Raw genomic sequence first — 23,934 nt, 5'->3', positions numbered from 1 at the left:
AACGGTTCAAATTCTCATCCAGCCATTCAGATTTAGGTTTTCCGTGATTTCCTCAAATCGCTCGAGGCTGTCGTTCCTGGGGCAATCGCTTACTTAGAAGAGACACTGCCGATTTCCTTCCCCAAGTTTTCGTAAACCGAGCTTTCCCTTGCTTTAACAGACTTGCGGTTGCCTCGTTCCCAAGGGCAAACTAAAACTGAAAAAAAAAGCCCAGAAAGCAGTGAATTGAAGCAAGAAGGTTTTATTTTCAAGGATACCCCTCATTAGCTATGCTGTGGAGGGACTCGCTATGCGCCACCATCACATGTCAACAAAGCTCGCTTCTTGTCACAGCTGCCTGTCATGCCTCAACAAAAAAATGGTTCAAATGGCTCTGAGCACTATGGGACTCAACTGCTGAGGTCATTAGTCCCCTAGAACTTAGAACTACTTAAACCTAACTAACCTAAGGACATCACACACATCCATGCCCGAGGCAGGATTCGAACCTGCGACCGTAGCAGTCGCACGGTTCCGGACTGCGCGCCTAGAACCGCGAGCATGCCTCAACACCTGAAGCTGTTTCCCATTTCCCATCTGACGTTTTATACCCGTTAAAAACGACATTTCGAGTTCTATCCCCTAGAAAGGCTTAAAAACAACAGGTAAACCGATACTGCCTTCTGTAATTTCTTAATTTGTTCACTACGGAACGTGGCAGTGATATTTCACTTCCGTGGCTGCGCTCATTACCGAATCTAATACTATGTTATCACTAAGTTAAGGGAATGAATAAATTACTGTGTGCTAAGTTGGAAAATATGCAGTGGAAAATTTTCGATTAATTGATTCAATCTGCATATAAATCGAACTTACGATTTGATTTCTATGCAATTTTAAAGTTATTGGTGCAGCAGACTTCAAGGGGATGCAAGGGGGAAATTTTTTTCATTGTTGCGGAAGGTGAGAAGCGAAACTGCCGAGCAGGCAGCGCGAACGCAAGGGTGGACGGAGGTTGTATCATGTGGAGGGGTCAACGGTCTTCTCGATCCTACTAGAAGGTTGTTGTGTGGATACGGTTTCGGCGAAACGAAAAATAAGAATCAGTTTGAGCAGAAGAATGGACTCATTCTTCTCCATGAAGTGGGGAAGAGGTGAAATTGTGAATTTGAAAAGGAACTGTTTGGATCATAAGTATGAATAGTAAAATTCTTGTTATACTTGATGTGAGTAGATGTAAGCGTTCGTGACAGTTGGTGCTCAGAAAAGGGTAAGGTGAGCCCAGTCCGAAAGAAGAGTACAGTTACATATAAAGGAATTTTAATAACAGTATTATAAATACAGTTGATGTTTGGAATTCAGAGAAAAAGCTATAGGGAGAGACGAGTTATACAGTGTATACAAGAGCAAAGAGGGGATAATAAGAGTGGACGACTAACAACGAAGTGCTCTAATTAAAGAGAGTGTAAGACGGAGATGTAGTGTTTCGCCCGTACTGTTCAATCAGTACATCGAAGAAGCAATGATGGAAATAAAAGAAAGGTTCAGGAGTGGGATTAAAATTGAAGGTGAAAGGAAATCATTAATACAATTCCCTGATGATTATTGCCATTCTGAGTCAAAGTGAAGAGGAATTACATGATCCGTTGAATGAAATGAACAATCTAATGAGTACGGAATACATATGGAGAGTGAAAATCGAAGAAAGATGAACGTAATGAGAAGTAGCAGAAACGAGAACAGCGAAAAACTTAGCATCACGATCGATGGTCACGAAGTAGATGAAGTTAAGGAATTCTGCTACCTAGGCGGAAAAGTAACTAATGACGGACAGAGCAAGGAGTACATCAAAAGTGGACTAGAACTGGCAAAAACGGCATTCCTGGTCAAGAGAAGCCTACTAGTATGAAACGTAGGCCTCAATTTGAGAAAGAAATTTCTGAGAATGTACGAGGGTAGCCCAGGAAGTAATGCACCGCAATTTTTTCTCAGCCGAAAACGATGCTACGAATGCGAAACGTTACGTGTGTGTTATCTGAAGTCTCCTGAGTGAGCACGCCAAGTTTCCGCCACTTCCGACAGACAGCGTAGCTGGAGGACAGTTTCAAAATGGCGTCTGTAGGTGATGTACATTACAAGTAATTGAATTTCTCACTGCAGAGAAAGAAACTCTGGGGAATATTCACAAGCGCTTGCGCAAAGTCTATGGAGCAACTGCTGCCGACAGAAGCACAGTTAATCGCTGGGCTCGGAGGGTGAGGTCATCAGAAGGCGGTTCGGCGGAGCTCAACGATTTGCAGCGGTCGGGGAGACCATCCACGGCTGTCGCAATTGACATGCTGGAGCGAGCTGATGTTGTCATTCGCGAGGACAGACGCATTACGACTCGGCAGTTGGCGCTGCATCTGTAAATCCGCAAAGGAAGTGTGGATGTATTTAGCAGCAGTCTTGGATATTCAAAAGTGTGTAAAGATGGATCCCGCGGTGTCTAATAGTGGTTCATAAATCGCACAGAAACAACATTTGTCTTGATTTGTTGCAACGTTCTGAAGCTGAGAGCGAGGCCCTCTTATCCCGTATTGTGACAGGTGATGAAACCTGGGTTCAACATTTTGAGCCCGAAATAAAACGAAAGTCGGTGGAATGGCGCCATTCCCACTCCCCACAGAAGAAAAATTTCAGAGCAACTGCTTCCGCTGGTAAGGTCATGATCACCTTGTTCTGGGACTGTGAAGATTTGATTATCATTGATATGATGCCAAGAGGCAGTACTATTAATTCGGAAGCATACGTCAACACATTACAAAAACTCAAGACGCGCTTCCGGCAACTTCGGCGCCTTAGCAACCCACACAAGTCTGAGGACTGCTGAACACATCGCAAAACAGGGTTGGACAGTGTTCCCTGCAGCCCTGACCTAGTCCCCTTGGACTGACACTTGTTTGGGCCACTGAAGGATGCCATTCGTGGAAGACATTTTGAGGACAATGAGGATATGATTCACACAGTGAAGCACTCGCTCCGCCACCAGCACAGGGATTGGTACCAACAGGGCATACATGCCCTTGTTTCGCGCTGGAGGAAGGCCACAGAATGGGGCGGAGATTACATGGAAAAATAGGGTGTGTAGATAAAACGCCATTCTTTCGTGTATGTAATTCTCATTATGTTCAATAAAGAGTAGTTGAAGAAAAAAATGCGGTGCATCACTTTCTGGATAATCCACATACGTGTGGAGCACAGCATAACATTGTATGGTAATGAAACACGGACTGTCGGAAAACCGTAACAGAAGAGAATCGATGCAATTGCGATGTGGTGCTACAGACGAATGTTGAAAATTAGGTGGACTGATAAGGTAAGATATCAGGAGGATCTACGCAGAATTGGAGAGGAAAGGAATGCGTGGAAAACACTGACAAGGAGAAGGGATAAGATGATACGAGATCTGTTGAGATAACAGGGATTGTCTTCCATGGTACTAGAGGGACTGTCTAGGGAAAAACGGTAGAGGAAGACAAAGATTGAAATACATCCAGCAAATAATTGGTGACACAATTTGTAAGTGCTACTCAGAAATGAAGAGGTTGACAAATGACCAACCAACTCCAGACAAAACCAAAACTTTTGTATATGCAGACGAACTGGCAATAATAGTTCAAGGCAGAACTGGGGTGGCTCTGTGAAATCTAATCTCATCATCTCATCAAATGGGGTTTGTTGGACGAAAATGATGACAAATGCGACTGCGGCACTCGACAGGACATGGAACATCTCCTACAATGCCCTGCCTGCCCCCACAGATGCACCCTCGACGATTTATGGCTGGCTAAAGAAGAAGCATTGGACATTGTCCAATACTGGGCAAACAAATTGTAGTTTCCGGACACGAAAAAGTAAAATAAAGTAATCAGGCTTAGATATGTAAAAATTTCTGTGATGCTTCAAGTCAACCCAAAAATCATATCTAAGAGACCACGTTAAGCTGCCTCTTATGCTTTTTGAGTAATTTAATGAAAACCAAATCTGTAACTAAAATACACCCATTTGTAGTAGATTAAGTATAGGTAATTTTAATGATAGAAAATTTTGGTTCAGCATATGATAAAACCTACTAAATAATTGACCTATAACAAATTTTAGAATTGTAGTACAGATGACAGCCAATACAAGTTCTATTAAAGTTATAGTTCAGAGGTAACGATCTACCGTTAGTTCCACTATAAAAATTCTAGAATGCAAAGTTTTATTCAAGCGAGCTGAAACTTTTTCGTCCGCAGCTCGTGGTCATGCGGTAGCGTTCTCGCTTCCCGCGCCCGGGTTCCCGGGTTCGGTTCCCGGCGAGGTCAGGGATTTTCTCTGCCTCGTGATGACAGGGTGTTGTGTGATGTCCTTAGGTTAGTTAGGTTTAAGTAGTTCTAAGTTCTAGGGGACTGATGACCATAGATGTTAAGTCCCATAGTGCTCAGAGCCATTTATTTTTTAAACTTTTTCTGTGATTTCAAACAACCTACAGAATGCCGGTAAAAATTAAAAAGAATCTAAATTAATTCATTATTTTATTATTAAAGATAATGTGTACGAGAAAGTGGTCGTTCAGAGGCTGCTGCCGTGTGCATAAGGCAGATGACAGCAGGTGTTCCCTTGGCCGTCCGCTGTGCCACATACATAAATACGGCCCGAGAGGCAGGAGGAACGTTCACTTCGAACTCAGCCGCTGTAAGATCTTCGTCTGTTAAACGTCGGATCGCGCTCTGCCTTGGATGACGTCATAGACGGACAGTGACAAAGTGCGTATATTCTGTAATAACTGGTAGTGAACTCGCGAGGACTGTACACCGCCCTGGATAGGTTAGATTTTGCTAAAGTAACTGTTAATGTGCCGTCCGTGATAATTACAGATCCGCGTGGCAAATGGTGACTATTATTTCCACTTTTGTGGCAAGCTTTTATTTCGAACATTTATTTGAGTATTATTAGTCAGGGTGAAAGACAATTTGGTAGGAACGTACCGCAAAAGTCGCCTCTGAACTGTCAGTTGTGCTGTTTAGAATAGAGATATTTACTGTCAATTGAACATAGTGACTATCAAAGTGTTGTGCGTGAGATACTTTACTCATTACACGAATGAACTAAAACTTTATACCTTCATTTATTATCATAGTCCTGATCCCGCTCAGTAGAAAGAGAATAGATACATTTGGCCCGACAGACTGGAAACTATGGTCAGTATGTTCTTCATTGCTTTCTGGCTGACCACAAAAATAGTTGCTAGGCCCGTGTGAGTACGACGGGGAAATACAATGTGGCCTTACAGACTGGAAACTATGGACAGTATGTTCTTCATTGCTTTCTGGCTGACCACAAAAATAGTTGCTAGGCCCGTGTGAGTAAGACGGGGAACAACAAAGACTAAAAACAACAACCACCATATTTTATCCGCCGCCCCACATATGGTGCATCGGCCGAGAAAGGAAACTGAATAGTGAAAGTGATTGGTAGTAAACAACGAATTCTGTAGGCACTAACAGGTTACCCAAGTGAAATAGGCAGAGGCCAGTGCGAGAACAGTGATATAATTTACTCGCTAGTTTGCGGGTTTCAGATGCATCCATTTTCCATGGTGTGCTGCTCTTCCTTGTCTCAGCAGAACCTCTGACTTCCCAGAGATTGTTTTAAGTGGCCGAAGATAAGAGAGTCACGCGGAAAGATATTGGGACTGTAAGGAGAATGTAAACTTTTTAAGAAGTTTGAGGATCGTCTTGGCCACACATCCCGCTTCATAACACTGAAACAACCGGATTACTGAGCACCATGAGAGATTCTGTTCTCGGTACATTTCTTTCATCTTGCTATAAATTTGTGGAGCATGCTCCCCTTCTGCGCGAAGAAAGTGAATAACCGCTCTTTGTATTGATCGGTAGGAGTCCAACGTGCAACGAACTGCGGAAACCATTCTGCGGAAATGAGGGTATTGCCACGAAGTTTGTGGAAGCGGGAATGCCACCACATCATCTCTCGGTAAACACATTCTCCCACTTCTGTTGAAACGTCCCCTTAGAAAAATTATACAAGACTGTGCTTAAACTGACACACAATATTTTTAGCGCAACGCAATCTGACTTTCATAAATCTCTACAAAAGAATGGCCCTGACTAACATTAACCTATACGTTTCACAAATCACTTACCTCACAAAAATCTTGGTTACTCGAACTACTGCAATACAGCGAGCGCCACTACTGCCAGCTAAATAAAAGATTCAAACTACGGAAGGCACTAACTACTAATAGGCATAGTTAGCAAATGAAAGATTTTAATAGAGAACAAAGAATGTATTTACCTTAATAGTCATAATATATATAGCAGTTCATGACATCCAGTCTTACAAATTTCAAAACTGCGCCATCTCTCTCCCCACATCCACCACTGCTGGCGGCTGACCTCCAACTGCGCAACGCTACGCGCTGTTAACAGCCAACTGCCCAACACTACAATGGCAGACAACAATGCAAACTATCCACAGACTGCACACAGCACAGCCAGTGATTTTCATACAGAGCGCTACGTGGCGTTACCAATAAGAAAACCTAAACAGCCTACTTACATAGCCCCCACGCTCCCCACAATAAATTTTACAAATTGTATGGACAGTGGCCAATACAGATTTGAAAAAATTTTTCATAATTATAATTACAATAACAAAGAAATCAAATGCACACACTTATTGATACAATGTTGGTCAAAAGCTAAAATTTTCTCACAGTCCATAAAGACAGTCCTGATCGTTCATCACAGTAAAATAGCAGTGTTTTTCTCAATGTCTAAGCAGTAAAAGAAAATACACACGGAAGTAGTGGATTTCCATGTAGTCTTGAAGAAGTAGTGTTTTCCTTCCAACGGAAAGACAGTGCTGACTCTCGACATGCAGACAAGTAATGGGTCACAACAGAGCAAACCCACAGCAGAGTCATTAGAAGTTTTGAAGAATATTGGCAGGCAGGTCATCACAGAGTAGACCCACTGTAGTCCTGGTAGAGATTACGGTATTGGTGGGCCACCAGAGGTGCAGACCCACTGCGGTCCTTGTAGAAATAATGTTATTGGTGGGTCATCAAAGATGCAGACCCACTGTAGTCCTTGTAGAGATGGCCAGCAGCCATCTGTTGTGACTGTGCAGGTGCACAATCACCATTGAAGAGTCTTGCAGATAATATAGCAAGTCCATAAACCACCACTTGTGCACACACAAAGTTTTTGAATTGTCCTTAGAACCATCAATGCTGTTATACAGTCCCTTGCTGAATTATTAACACAAGTGCAAACACTATCAGTCCCTACTTCTCACATATTGTCCATGACCAACAGAAACGTGTGCAGTGAAATTTAACTTACAAGTTACTTAATCTGATGAACTGGTGTCCATTACAATTTTATAACATAAGAATACAATTACAAAGATACAGAATACATCATTAAAGAACATAACAATACAGATAACATTTGTAGTAACAGGGGCTTTACAAAAGAATAAAAATAAACATATACATCAGTTTACAGGAATTATGACATAAGTAAATACATAAAAGATCAGAATAACTTTTGAAACATCAACTTCACACATGAGCATTAAAACAAAACAGAATAAATAATGTCTAAACATCTTTACAATGAAAATAATATATTATCAGAAAAATTCTACAACATAACTCTTATTAGCTAAACACATTAAGACAGAAAAAACACAAATTCACATAGTGTAAAAACACAAAAATACAGGACAGGGTTTGTTTTCAGTGTGACATTTGGTACTGCAGTCCACCCCAACACTTCATTCCATATATCTTTCCTCTTATTTCAACATTTGTTTCCACCAAAAAAATTCTATCCAAGCATGCTTTCTGTATTTATATGTTCACACATTCCTTACCTCATTATTTATTTTCCATTATCTTACCTCATCATTTGTTTCCAAGAAAATCCTACCTAAACCTTTTGTCCCTAAACCCTACTTTTTTGTTCATATTCTGTTTCAAAATACTTTTTTGGCCAAACCATATTCTTATAGCTTCTCAATGCATTTCATCCAATTCATCACAACTCGTTCTCTTATATAGCCTACCCCATCTTAAGCTAACTTAAATTTACTGAGCTCAGATGCTAAACTAAGGGACGAGGCAATGCAGCAGCACAAAACAATTAACACAAACAGCAATGACAAAAAAATTCAAATTGGCAAAGCAAGCAGCATAAATTAGCAAAGCAATTGCAATATTACAACTAATATAAGGTAATGCGCAGCAAACAAGAAAAATAAATTCATAGTAAAACTGGCTTAACAGAGTAATGTAAAGTGAAATTTAGTAGCACTATGCCTGGCAAACAGCAGCAGCAAATGCAATAACTTATATCTAAACATGACATAGCTCAAGCAGAAAAAATATTACACTAAAAATGGCCATGTCTAATACCTATGTCACATCTTAACACCAGAGTGATGCATCACAAAAACTTACTCTGCAAGAAAATAAAAGTTACCCAGTCACTAAAAAAATTATTTATGCAATTCCTATAACGGGAAATGTCTATTTGTCCTCTCTTTTCTAAGAAAGTATATGAGAAACGTATTCTTTACTGGGTCTGTAGACAGAAAATAGTGATATTAGTACATCTATTTAATTTTATAATAACCAATGCTGCAGTGCAGCTAGAAACTAGATATTAAAGAAAATGAGCAAATATGTACAAAGAAAGGTATGAAACATCATTCATTAGCCATATGGCATTTCATAAGGTAGTAAAAAAAATCTCTCAACTAGAAAGACAGTAGTCATAATCAGGTGTATAGACATAAAATATTTCTCATCATTTCATTAGAGATTTCAGTAAATATAATAAATTAAGAGCTCTACAGTGTAATCATGTTTTCAAGTTTGAGGGTGTCGTATTTACGAAGCTTTCTACAAAGGAATGTCAATAGCGAGGATAATGGCCTCTTTTTGTTTTTTTTCTTCTCCACCTTTGCCTCTGAAAGGCACTCACTAAAGACTCTTTCCAGGCGACTGTCGCCCATCTGGGTGCCCACGACGCATTACGTGAAGGTCACTTAACTTTCTTACCGAAATATTTACAACACCAGTTTGCACAACAGTGACAGTTTCACATAAAAAATTTCACAGGTCGAGAATTTGCGTTGCAAATGTGTAGAAACAAAATCCTATGAATATAACAGTGTCCAAAAAAATTTGAGTGGCGTTGTGATACATTCACACATGTATACACATTTCATAATTCTAAAGTACGATTCTTGGTTTCCAACAGCCTTTTCCACAAATCAGAGTCCCTAACCACTACTCAGTATTCCTTACCTCATTATACATATACATATTCGTCATGAGAAATCATGAGAAATACGTAGCATAATCAAATTCCTCATATACGGTATCATCATCTTATTGATCATGAACATACCTCAACAGCATAATACACGTAGTCGTCGTAATAATAACATCATAACAGATCAATCACATCTCAAAATCGTCATAGCTTTCTGAATATTTTAAAACCTAATAAAAATTCTCTGCTCATTTCAGAAGTGTCATCTACCTCAAACGTACTTTAAAAATCATGACCCCATACCAAATACATCAATCAAAGCTCTCATAGTATCACAATGGTTCTGAAAAAATATGAAGAGTTCACAAAGTAAATACAATTTCATAAGTGTGAAGCTATCCAACTGTGTAATTACGTAAACATCTGTCACTGATATAGTAAAATAAATGTTTGTCTCTCTCAGTTAAATAATCAGATAGCTGTGTAATTTATGTGTTAGAGAAATATGGTACCGAAGTGTAAAGTTGTATAAGCAAGTACCATATTAGGTAGGGCTCCTTGTGCTTGCCAAACACATAGTACACAAAGTAAGCGTGTACCCCCCTGAGGATTAATGTAATTATACCCTCAGGTGTTACAGATTACAGCAATGGAATGAAATGTATCACGGAAAACCGTTGTATCATTGTACTTCAAATATTTTTAAAAATACATGATTTAAGTGAAAAATTAATCACTCAAATACGTGTCCTCTAGCGCTAAATGTGCGTCTTGTTGTAAGATAATCTCTGTGGAAGTTTCGTAGTTATTGTCCTCCGAAAGCTAAGTTCTGCAGAAGCCAATGTACTTACCTCATGATAAACAAAAGTGAAATGCTTTGCGTATAGATATCTTAGTTATTACGCTTATTGGCGTGATGAAGAAAGTACTGTGCTGTAACTTATTGTTGTGCTACGGAAAAGGCAGTCTCATTGTAGCTGTACCACCAAAGTTACTACTAAAACATGTTTTAATTCCAGAATAATACAGAAAAACTGTGCAGATATAAAACAGAAACACCGCAAAAGCAACATTGTAAATTGTCACTCATTAGTAGCGTCGTGATAAAATCGTGTAGCTGTCACATAAACTAACCACTGTGTCATCTAGTATCTCACAGAAAGTACTTTAAATCCAGAATGTATTTTCAAGTAAACCAAAATGTTGCATTAAAATCACATTAGCAGTACCAGTATATGTTCTAATTATGTAAGCCTTATAGTCGTTACGTAATCGTGCAACTAACAAGCAAGAATGTACACACACAATAACACTGTGACGTCTGTTCACTATAACAATGCATTCGTAATTTCTGTTTAAATAAGTTCTCTTGGTTCTTGATTGGATATTTAACTTCAAACATTGTTGCATGGTAACAGTTTCTATGTCTGACAATGCATACTAGAAATGTGAAGTGAAAAGTTTTATGGCAAAGACAAAGTTAAAAAGTAGATTATCTTTCAATAAACGGTTTTACATGTGAAATGTGGTGTAAACCTTTACTCTTCCTAGTACGCAGAGTTTCAACTTCAACGCAATTATCATGTGGTATACGTCGGATTCTGTAAGGTCCATTGTGAACTAGAAAGAATTTGTGACTCTAGTGTTTCTTCTTATGTGACAATGAATGAGCTTTAATGAGAACTTTCTGACCAATATATAATTTCTTTGCATTTGCTTTACCGTGTAGTTTTTTCCTTTTGTCTGCTGCAGATTTTATATTTTTGAGAGCCAAGTCAATTATGTCTTTGTGTCGAAGTTTACGTGTATTCGGGAAAGGTACAAGCTCTCTGATTCTGTTCGGTGGTTCTTCATTCTTCAGCACAAGAGTAGGTGGTAAAGCAGTGGAGTCGTGAGGCATTTCATTCAGCACGTTTTGAAATAAGTGTAAATATCTGTCCCAATGCTGATGCAAGGCTTATTGATTTCTTTCATAGTCCGTTTGGAGTGGTTGCAATGTGGTGAGTACAATGAAATAGAAACAGGTTTGATTTTATGATTCCGAAGCATGCGTGACCAAACAGCAGATCTGAATTGCGGTCCGTTATCTGAAATGACTTTAGCGACGTGGCCAACTTCACGTAAGAAATTTTTAACAAAGGCGATGGATACAGACCGCCCAAAGGCTTTACGTAACGGAGTGAAAGAAACAAATTTTGAAGTAAGTTCAACAGCGACTAGAACGTACGAAAATCCATTCGATGTTCTGACAAGGGGTCCCAATAGATCAACTGCAGCAAATTCTTTTAATTTAGAAGGAATGATAGGAAACAACGGAGCACGATGTGAGATAGTAGATGGTTTCGCCTTTTGACAAAGTTTACAAATAGACAAGACTCTTCGAGTTCTCTTTTCCATATTGTTAAAATAACAAGTCGTCCGAAGAATATGATAACAATTTCGTGGGCCAAAATGTGCATAGCTGAAATGAATGTACCAAATGAGCTTATTAACAAAATCGACTGGAATGCAAAGTACCCATAGCTTGTCATCAACAGTGCAGCGTTTGAAGAGAATGTAGTTTCTAACCAGGTAATAATGCCGAATCTGAGTGTGTGTCTTTTCATGCCATGTACTTTTGATGTCTTTCCAAATCGGATCTTTATCTTGTTCATGAGCAATGTCCTTTAAAGATGTGGTGATGAAGTTTGCAAAGGCGACTTTCTGAATGTAAAGAATACTGAAATTTTTCTCGAGGTTGCCTTCTGTGTTACTTTTCTCAAGCCCAGCCGGTGCGCGTGACAGTGCGTCCGCAACAATGTTCTCCTTGCCGGGAATGTAGACTATTGTGAAGTGGAATTCTTGCAGAAACAATGCCCAACGTTTTAACCTTTCATGATTTAATTTTGAAGACATAAGAAATTGTAATGCATGATGATCACTGTATACTTTTACGTGCTTACCAGAAAGAAAGAAATGGAATTTGTTAAATGCCCAAACGATAGCTAAAGCTTCTAATTCAGTAACGGAATAATTTTTTTCAGATTTTGTTAGCACTCGGCTAGCAAAAGCAATGGTTTTCTGAACAGTAGTTTCATTTTCTGTGGCTTCTTGAAATAAATGGGCACCAAGACCGACTTTAGAAGAATCCGTGCTAAGTCAGAAATCTTGTGACAGATCTGGATGAGCTAGTATTGGCGCGTTAAGTAGCGATTCTTTCAAAGAATTGAATTCCAACTGTGCTTGTTCGTCCCAGTTCCAAATAGTATTTTTTCCAGTGAGAGAACAAAGTTTTGGTGTAACTAGAATTTGCATATTCAGAAAACGACGGTAAAAATTTACGAGACCTAGAAAACTGCGGACTTGTTTTTTTGTGGATGGAACTGGAATGGCTCTGATTGCTTCTAACTTTTCAGGATCCGGCTGAATGCCTCCAGAAGAAATAATATGTCCCAAAAACCTCACCTTTGACCTACCGAATTCAGACTTTTCGAAGTTAACTGTAATTCCAGATTCTGCAAAAATACGTAACAAACTGTTGAGGATGCGATTGTGTTGCTCCCATGAAGGTGATGTGACGTTTCAAAAACTCAGGTAGTATGGAATTTAGCCTGCGAATGAATGCTGCCGAAGAAATGTTCAAACCAAAAGGAAGTTTCCGAAACTGATAACAAACGCCGAAACAAAGGAAAGCTGTGTATTTTCTACATTCTGGATGAAGTTCGATCTGATAAAATCTGGATCTGAGATCAATAGAAGACAACACTTTTACACCATTAAAATTTTGAAGAAGTTCTTCCAACGTTTGCGGCCTGTCTGTTTCAGGAATGATGATAGTATTGATTTGTCTCGAATCTAAGACAAGCCTGATCGATCCATTTTTCTTCTCAACAACATGTAATGGATTGTTGTATGAGCTTTCTGCAGGATCAATAATACCCTCGTAAAGCATACATTGTATTTCTGTTCTAACACGGTCCCTATAATGTGCCGGAATTATTTATGGTCTAACACAAAATTTAGTATGCTCACGAACACGAAATTGGTATTGAAATCCCTTGATTGCTCCTGTTTTGTGAGTAAAAACTGTGGAATGTCCTTGTTAAATCTCAAAAAGGTCCTGCCTATCACTGTCACTACAATTGTCAATTGTTTGAATTTTATTCTGAATTAACTCATTAGTTTCAAATATGTCGTCGATATCATCCCTGTCAGTACTTGCACAGTGATTGTTAGTGTCTAGTTCCGTAGAAAATTCCGAACTGTTGTCTAACAGAAGGTAAAGCCGATTAATTTCCTCGTCATGGTTTGAGAGCCAGTCTTCAAATTTCAAAGCTATTGACTTACCTCCTTTCTCTAAACTTATTTCAGCATCGTGAAAGTTTAAGATTGCTTTGTATTCATTAAAAAAGTCTACTCCCAGTATAATTTCCGTCGACAATAATGGAACAATAAGAAAGTTCATAGAGAAGCTGTGGCTTTGACAAAAGAATTCTAAGTTTGTTTGCTGGCGTACATCTACACTTTTTCCAAAAATTGCACTTTGTAATTTAATCCTACGTAACGGAAGTGTGGGGCAATCGTTCGATTTGTTGCATTTGCTAAAGGCTGTTTCACTAACTACTGAAATGGGAGTGCCAGAGTCAAGTACTGCCGTAAATTTTACGTCATTTACTGTAATGTGAATCACAGGATATGCAATGTTGTTATGTTTTACGTCGTGTTCCTGGAGTAAGATGTCCCTAATGTGTTCCATTTTTACGTAATTACTAGCTACAGCAGCTGGGTCGTCAGTTTCATAAGTACGTTTTGTGGCTGCCAGGGGTGTGAGTCATTGCCTATTGTCTCTTTGTTGGCGCGCGTCGTTATTGGGATTTGGAGACCTAACTTCTACAAATTCACCTTGTCGAGAGGGCCCTGCTCTGTTTGAATCCCGCCAGTTCTGATGCAATTCAGGTCTGTCGTTACGATCATATCGTCTGTCGTCATGTCGGTAGATTCAATAGTTACTTTCTTGTCGGTCACGTGGTGGAGAACTTCTCCCTGAATCGTAACTGCGCGCTGGTCCGTTGCCTCTAAAGTTATTCTGTCTCCCTTGATAATATTTATTTTGGTTCCCATATTGTCTGTTTCTCTGATTGTCTCTGTGATAGTCATTACCACGGAGAGGTGATCTTTCCCTGTAGTTATTACTACTCTGCCAACGGTTGTCATAAGGGTGGTGTCTGTTTTGGTCACGATTTACGTTGTAAGAATAGCCTTGTCGTGTCCATTTATTATTTCTGTCATCGCGGAATTGTGACGGATGTCACCTGTAATTGTTGTGCTCCTGTTTCCTCGTTCCGCGATTGTCAGTGTCAATTTCCAGTTCTTGTAAGAGCCCCTGAAAAGCTTCAATGTCGTCATTGCAACGTCCTGCCAAAATAATATGTCGTAAATGTTCAGGCTATTGGATTAAGCAAGTTCGGATGAGTTCTGAGGGGCTGTATGGGTTTGAAAGATACTGATTCTTGTGCTACATGTCTTCAAAATATTTCACAAGACTGGAGAATTCAGATTGTTCGAAATGTTTCATCATTACTCGGTCTTGTGTAGTTTGAGACCAATATGCTGAGAGGAAGGCATGATAAAATTCTTCTTCACTGTGACAATCGTGAATGGCCGATCGCATTCTTACAGCTGGTTCATTCTCTAAGTAGCCACACATAAATTCTAATCTGTGCTGCAATGACCAGTTGGGAGGAAAACAATGAGAGAGTTGATGGAGTTATGCTTGTGGATGAATGTCGTTGTCAGAATTCTTAAACGTTTTAAATGTATGTGTAGTAATGAACAGCTTATAGTCAAAGTCATCATGTCGGCGAGTCGCATATCGGTCATTGTTACGTCGTTTCGGCGGTTCCATTTCAAAATTCGGTGCACCTTGCCAATTTCTTTCATAATTTCCGAAATGCGCTGTGTTATTATTTTGTGGCTGCTGCGTATTTCTATGTCCCTCTTTCCGTATTAGGGCGCGTGTGTCCTCTGAAATACGTACTTCTTGTATTACCTGTGTCAGCTGATCTTGTACTTCCCGGATTTCTCTTTGGTGTTGCGTATTAATTTGATTCTGATTTTGTTTGAAGTTCCTAATTTGTTCGCACTCTTCTGTGTCATTAAAGACTACCGGTTTTGTGTCATTCAGATTGTCATCTACCTTCGTAGATAAATTATTTAGCTGATCCGAAAGTTCAACTACTTTCTCTGATAACGAACTAATTTCCTCCATGTGTCTTTCTGAACCAATTTTCAGAGTATCTACTGTGTCCTTTAAGTTTTCCTGAGTTTTTGCAAGTTGCGTAACCAAATCGGTAGATGCAACTGAGTCAATTTTAGCTTGCAAGGTCTCATAATTTTCATGAACAATAGTTTGCAGTTCTTTTATGGCTGCTTCGTGATTCTGTAATGCATTTTCATGCCGCGAAAAAATAGGTTGAAAATGCTCACAAATTTGTGTTTTTACGTCATTACAGACTTTTTAACATTTCGATTCAATGTTATGTAACTCAGTAGTTAAATCTTCACGTGTTTGTTCAAGCGTGGTGTCTAACTTCCGAAGATTTTGTTCCATTGTGTCTAACGTTTGAAGCTTTTGCTGTGTTTGTCTCTGATTTTGTTCCATTGTGTCTAACTTTTGAAGATTTTGTTCCATTGTGTCTAACTGTTGCTGTGTTTGTCTCTGGTGTTGTTCCATTGTGTCTAACTTTTGAAGCTTTTGTCCCATTTTTTGCATTAATTGTAATAACAATGCACTGGTGTCTGAAACATGTTCCTCAGTGCTATTCGACAATGCATTTGAACCGGCAATATTCGCATTTTGAAATGCAGGAAATGTGTCTTGACTTATTTGAGAAAACGGCGAGGACGCAAAACCTGAATCTACAGTATTTGTAGGATTGTGTCCTGTCATTTCGGAATCCTGAGGCAAGCTGTTGCCGACCGATCGATAGATAATGCTTCCCTGTTCACTAATTGTTTCACTGCCTACACCATTATTTGCAGCCCGCTCCATTTCCCTATGCACAATTACCAAATTACTACTTTGAACATTAGTTAATTCATTACACAGTGGCGCTAACACACTGCTTTCGTCTTCACTGTCATTTCTCAGTTTACTTTGGAGCCTAATTTTACGTTTTTCACACGTCATTATTGTCACAATATTTCACACGACTACACAGAAAAGCACAATTTGAAGAGCAAAAATAAGAAAACACATTAACATAGCACTGAAAATAATATCTAATTAATCGCAAGCGCAGCTGCGAAATACTTGGTGCAAATCTACATGCATGCCACAACTGTGTACGACAATGAAAAACTACAACTACAAAGGAAATTCTCTCTACAATTACGCGCTAGCAATAAACAAAGGCTGCACTAATTGCACAAACTACAAGAAAAAAATCAGAAGATTCCAGTGAGGTATCCTAGGCTAAGGGTCGACATATGACACGTCCCCTTAGAAAAATTATACAACACTGTGCTTAAACTGACACACAATATTTTTAGCGCAACGCAGTCTGACTTTCATAAATCTCTACAAAAGAATGGCCCTGACTAACATTAACCTATACGTTTCACAAATCACTTACCTCACAAAAATCTTGGTTACAAGAACTACTGCAATACAGCGAGCGCCACTACTGCCAGCTAAATAAAAGATTCAAACTATGGAAGGCACTAACTACTGATAGGCATAGTTAGCAAATGAAAGATTTTAACAGAGAACAAAGAATGTATTTACCTTAATAGTCATAATATATATAGCAGTTCATGACATCCAGTCTTACAAATTTCAAAACTGCGCCATCTCTCTCCCCACATCCACCACTGCTGGCGGCTGACCTCCAACTGCGCAACGCTATGCGCTGTTAACAGCCAACTGCCCAACACTACAATGGCAGACAACAATGCAAACTATCCACAGACTGCACACAGCACAGCCAGTGATTTTCATACAGAGCGCTACGTGGCGTTACCAATAAGAAAACCTAAACAGCCTACTTACAGTGTTATATTCAGTGTCGCTATAGTGGAAGACTCCTTTTCAAATAGGCATACCTCATATTTTAACTAAGTTTACTATGAAAGCTGACGGATCTGATTTCAAAGATGGGAAAAAAGTTTGTTTATATAATTTATGTCATACCGATCACGAAAACTGACAACGGCCAAGAGAGCTGACCAGATGTTCTGTCATGTCCGCATCCAGTGAGGCCTAAGGACTGAGGATGAGGCGGCGGCCGGTCGACAAAGTTGGGCATTCGAGGTCTGTTCGGGGGGTATCTTTTCATCTTCTTTCCTTTTTTTAAGTCAGTTATTACCAACGAATCTTGCAGGAGTTACTTTGATTAGTGAACAAAATTTTACTTTGAATGGTGACAATTGCTGTAGACTTTTATGTGGTTAGATCAGATGAACAAAGCTTACGCCGCTCCACTAGGTCATTGCGCTCCAGTGTCATAGTAGGCTATGGTGAGATTACCGCAACCAGCCTGCTGCAATTGCTCTCAGCATTGCTTAAATAATTGTGCTTCCAGACCCAATTGAGTGTGTAAACGTGCTAGGCATGAAGAATCGTTCGCTGAACAGTGCCAGGCAATATTTGAATATCCTGGTGTTTAGTTCGCTATGTTCGTATGTCACTACATTTTATACAGGTGTCATTAAATATGTGTCACTTTCGCCCGTCTTGGTGTTTTATCTCCCACTGGTGTCCCGAGTTCGTATAGAGTACTTTGGGAAGACGATTACTCTGATTTAATGTCCCCTGTGAAGACTTCCTAAATTCTGTTGTTACGCACGTATTGCTTTGATTATGAATATGATTTTCACTCCAATTGGAGGATGTCGAGCGCAGTGGTGCAATGGTTAGCACACTGGACACGCATTCGGGAGGACGACGGTCCAAACCCGCGTCTGGCAATCCTGATTTTGGTTTTCAGGGATTTCCCTAAACGGCTTCACGCAAATGCTGGAATGATTTCTTTGAAATGGCACGGCCAAGATCTTTCCCCATCCTTCCATAATCCGACAGAACCGAAGATCTTGCTGTTTGGTCCCCTACCACAACCAACCAACCAATAGGAATGGAGGATGTCAACAATGCAGTCGGTTCTTACCAGACGAGTTGGATGTTTATTTGCTGCCCCATCAACTTCTTCTGTTGCTTAATGTTTTATTGAAAATATACGAATGTGTCATTAGAAGGTGCGCAACGTCAGAGGAGCTTGCACAGTGAACGTGGAGCAGAGTTTTCTAGGCATCGATGTTGCTGTACTAGGCGCCTCTTCTAACAAAACAGATGGGTGTGAGTGAGAATGTGGCTGTGCGTGCTAGCATCACTGCCGAAGGCCTTTTTCACAGAGACGTTGCGCTTGACTTTTCGCCTAACAGGCAGAAACCATTGCAGAGTTAGGAAATAGGTGAATAAGTTACAACTACACGACAGAGCACTTCTGTATCGAACGCCTTCTGTAAGTTAAAATATCTGTGCATCAACTGAAACACCTCTGGTTCTCACTGACGAACAGAACGAGCTGTGCCGCAGGATCCATTCATGTCGATTCGCAAAAGGGAATTTTCCTTTTTTCAGAACGAACATGGAGAATTTAATGCGACGATGCCATAAAATTATTCCATCTCTTTGAGTGGCAGCCTTGGAAGCTTATGGCAGCGATTTCTTGTCATTAAACCAGCCACTAATCGACCAGCCGTTGCGCCAGTGATTAAGGGTCTGCCATGCCCCCCCCCCCCCCCCCCCCGCTCCCACCCTTCCTTGCCCGAGATTGCTTTCGCAGTTTCTGCCCGAGTCCGCGAGGGGCGCTGACGTCTTGACAAATGGCGGCTCACGGTCCACTGGAGCGCGGTTTATCCTTTCCGGGACAACGCCGCCGCATGACGAGCCATCAATAAAGGCCAGCGGCCAGATGATGGATCGCCTCGTTGGACGGTTGCCATACACGTCCGTGGGGCAGGCGGAATCGCTAAGAGCCGTTCATTCTGCAGTCTAGGCGTTTACTCCGAAAGCAACGCATCATACGCGTCTGCATGATTTTGAATGCTTCAGCAGCTTCCACAAGCCCATGATGAAATATATGCAGTGCGCACCAAAGAATCTTAATGAAACTGTTTTTTAAGCACAGTTTTATGCTTACTCCTACTAACTGTCGCCTCAAAGCAGGATTAGGTGACGATAATGCATTTATTGTTGCTAGATTCTTGTTGTTTTTGTTATTGTCTTCAGAACTAAGTTCGTAGTAATAGACGGCAAATCATCGAGTAAAACTGATGTCAGGTGTTCCCCAGGGAAGCGTCCTGGGACCTCTGCTGTTCCTGATCTATATAAATGACCTGGGTGACAATCTGAGCAGTTCTCTTAGGTTGTTCGCAGATGATGCTGTAATTTACCGTCTAGTAAGGTCATCCGAAGACCAGTATTAGTTGCAAAGCGATTTAGAGAAGATTGCTGTATGGTGAGGCAGGTGGCAGTTGAGGCTAAATAACGAAAAGTGTGAGGTGATCCACATGAGTTCCAAAAGAAATGCGTTGGAATTCGATTACTCGTTAAATAGTACAATTCTCAAGGCTGTCAATTCATCTAAGTACCTGGGTGTAAAATTTACGAACAACTTCAGTTGGAAATACCACATAGATAACATTGTTGGGAAGGCGAGCCAAAGGTTGCGTTTCATTGGCAGGACACTTAGAAGATGCAACAAGTCCACTAAAGAGACAGATTACACTACACTCGTTCGTCCTCTGTTAGAATATTGCTCCGCGCCATCGTAATAGGGGAGAGACTGTGGCAGATATGATACGCAAGTTGGGATGGAAGTCATTAAAGCAAAGACGTTTCTCGTCGCGGCGAGATTTACTTACGAAATTTCAGTCACTAACTTTCTCTTCCGAATGCGAAAATATTTTGTTGAGCTCAACCTACATAGGTAGGAATCGCCATCAAAATAAAATTAGAGAAAACAGAAAGGTTTAGGTGTTCGTTTTTCTCGCGCGCTGTTCGAGAGTGGAACGGTAGAGAGATAGTATGGTTGGGTTCGATGGACCCTCTGCCAAACACTTAAATGTGAATTGCAGAGTAATCATGTAGATGTAGATGAATGGTTTCAAGCAGCTCTCCACTACAATCTATCCTGGGCATACGTCTTCATCTCTGCACAAATACTGCAACACACGTTCATTAAACACGATTTTGTAATCAAGGTTCGGTCTCCCTCCGCGGTTTTTACCTCCCTCATTTCCGTCCATTACCAAGAACTGACGATTCCTTCATGCTCTGGACATGTCCTGCCAGCCGACCCCTCCTTTTACTCAAGTTGTGGCACAAACTTTTTTTCTTCTTCAGTTGGATGCAGTAAACCTTCATTAGCTATCCTACTTACCTATCCAGACTTCTTAAGTAATAGAACCCAGTACGTTGTCCTCGACGGTGAGTGTTCATCGGAGGTGAGGGTATTATCTGGAGTGACCCAGGGAAGTGTGGTAGGTCCGCTGTTGTTTTCTATCTACATAAATGATCTTTTGGATAGGGTGGATAGCAATGTGCGGATGTTTGCTGATGATGCTGTGGTGTACGGGAAGGTGTCGTCGTTGAGTGACTGTAGGAAGATACAAGATGACTTGGACAGGATTTGTGATTGGTGTAAAGAATGGGAGCTAACTCTAAATATAGATAAATGTAATTTAATGCAGATGAATAGGAAAAAGAATCCTGTAATGTTTGAATACTCCATTAGTTGTGTAGCGCTTGACACAGTCACGTTCATTAAATATTTGGGTGTAACATTGCAGAGCGATATGAAGTGGGACAAGCATGTAATGGCAGTTGTGGGGAAGGCGGATAGTTGTCTTCGGTTCATTGGTAGAATTTTGGGAAGATTTGGTTCATCTGTAAAGGAAAACGCTTATAAAACACTAATACGACCTATTCTTGAGTACTGCTAGAGCGTTTGGGATCCCTATCAGGTCGGATTGAGGGAGGACATAGAAGCAGTTCAGAGGCGGGTTGCTAGATTTGTTACTGGCAGGTTTGATCATCACGCGAGTGTTACGGAAATGCTTCAGGAACTCGGGTGGGAGTCTTTGGAGGAAAGGAGGCGTTCTTTTCGTGAATCGCTACTGAGGAAATTTAGAGAACCAGCATTTGAGGCTGGCTGCATTACAATTTTACTGCCGCCAACTTACATTTCGCGGAAAGACCACAAAGATAAGATAAGAGAGATTAGGGCTCGTACAGAGGCATATAGGCAGTCATTTTTCCCTCGTTCTGTTTGGGAGTGGAACAGGGAGAGAAGATGCTAGTTGTGGTACGAGGTACCCTCCGCCACGCACCGTATGGTGGATTGCGGAGTATGTAAGTAGATGTAGATGTGGTGTCACCGCCAGACGCCAAACTTGCTAAGTGGTAGCCTTTAAATCGGCCGCGGTCCATTAGTATACGTCGGACCCGCGTGTCGCCCCTATCAGTGATTGCAGACCGAGCGCCGCCACACGGCAGGTGTAGAGAGACGTCCTTGCACTCGCCCCAGTTGTACAACCGACTTTGCTAGCGATGGTTCAATGACAAAATACGCTCCCATTTGCCGAGACGATAGTTAGCATAGCCTTCAGCTACGTCATTTGCTACGACCTAGCAAGGCGCCATGTTCAGTTACTATTGATATTGTAAATGTACAGACAAAAGCTATGTTCAACATTAATGGATTAAAGTTAGGTATTCCACCATCTGCGTCCGTTTTACTAAGTTCTAATGTCCTTGCCCTGTTCCACACCTCACGCCAGCCTGCGTGAGCTTAAACGCGTGCCTTTCGGCTTCCTCTAACCTTAGTGGGTTGGCTCTCCTGCCAATCCACAACATTTTGGCGACGAGGTTTTCCGCGTTCTTATCGATATTGCCCTGATTTACTTGTGTAATGGCTTCGCCACAATCTCCAGATGTACTGTCCGAATTTTATCGCTTACAGAATCAGCAGACGCAGGCACTACTGGATACCCTTGGACAGCTCATCCAGGGTCAACGAGCAATGCAAAACGATGCGGCAGCCGCCGCTCCACCGCTAACGGAGCCACAACACGCTGTTGCACCAACTTTTCGACCTTTTGATGCTGCACTGGAAAGCCGGACGGAGTGGTCATGCCAATTTGGATTCCATCTCGCCGCCTACAGAATTCAAGGTAACGAGCGGCAACGTTTTTTTTTAGCATCCGTCGGTGTCCAAACGTACCATGTGATAGTCAAGTTATTTCCCCGACGCGACGTAGCAACTCTGTCCTACGACGAAATTTTGTCTGCATTAGATGCATATTTCAAAGAATCAGTCAATGTAGTTGCAAAAAGGTATACCTTCTTTCGTACAAAATGTACGGCAGGTCAAACTAATAGGGAGTGGTTTGCAACCTTGCAAGGCCTTACTAGGGATTGTGCTTTTGAGTGTCAATGTGGACTCCCTTATTCAGATACTATGGTACGTGATGCAATTGCACAGAACGTTGCTGATGTTCGTATAAGGGAACAGATTTTGAAACTAGTCAATCCCTCCCTTCAACAAGTGATGGACATATTGGATTGTCAGGACACACTTGACTTTGCTCAGGAATCATTTGAAACTTCGCCACCCATGTGTCCTGTTAACCAGCCCGCCAGGTGAGCTGCACGGAGCAGTAAACAGCCCTCGCGCCCGGCCGCGCAGCTGCCACCAGGCTCTCAGCCACGTGTGCCGCGAAGGCAAGCAAATCCAGTGCTAAAATCATGCCCGTGGTGTGCTACTAGACATTCGCATGAGAATTGCCCGTCACGCCAGGCTATTTGCTTTTTCTGTAATAAAAAAGGACATGTTCAGAGTGTTTCCCAGAAAAAGCTCAGATCGGACACTCACAACCATTCAAGGCCCTTTGCTTCATGCCGGAATCGGAATCGAACCCAGGATACTCCAGCTCGTGAACCTTCGCCCATGGAAATTCATGTAGTTCATTCCACTCCGCCCAGTGCCACTCTCTCTAACAGTGACTGTGTTCGTCCCACAAATAGGGTGCGTCGACATCGCCGGAAATCCCGTCAAGTCGCAAGTGATTTTGTACCAGTGTCAGTTCACATTGCATGAGAGACAGTCGCTCTTGTCGTCAACAGGACAATAAACTTTTTGTGGACTTGGACATTACCGGCAAAGTGATACCATTCCAGCTCGATACTGGAGCTGCAGTTTCACTGATCAATCAAGACACGTACAAACAGCTGGGCACACCTCCGATGCGTGCCACAAATGTTAAGCTCAGTAGCTATTCCGGTCAGCATATCCCTGTGTTAGGACAGTGCAGCCTTCTTGCAACATATAAGGGACAAACAAAACTTGTGTCATTGTACGTCCTTCGTTCTTCTTCTGCAGTGAACTTGTTTGGTTTCGATTTATTTCAGTTGTTTAACTTGTCTATAGTCAATCAGGTCCTATCAGTGAAACAGACTGTGCCTTCAGACAGTGTTTCTCGTCTATGTGAAGAATTTGCAGACATTTTTGCACCGGGCCTTGGTTGCGCTAAGAACAATAAAGCACATTTGGAACTGAAAGTAAACGTGCAACCGAAATTT

The sequence above is a fragment of the Schistocerca nitens genome, chromosome 4 (genome assembly GCF_023898315.1).
Source record: "Schistocerca nitens isolate TAMUIC-IGC-003100 chromosome 4, iqSchNite1.1, whole genome shotgun sequence".
Classification (NCBI taxonomy): Eukaryota; Metazoa; Arthropoda; class Insecta; order Orthoptera; family Acrididae; genus Schistocerca; species Schistocerca nitens.
This window is presented reverse-complemented; position numbering follows the sequence as displayed.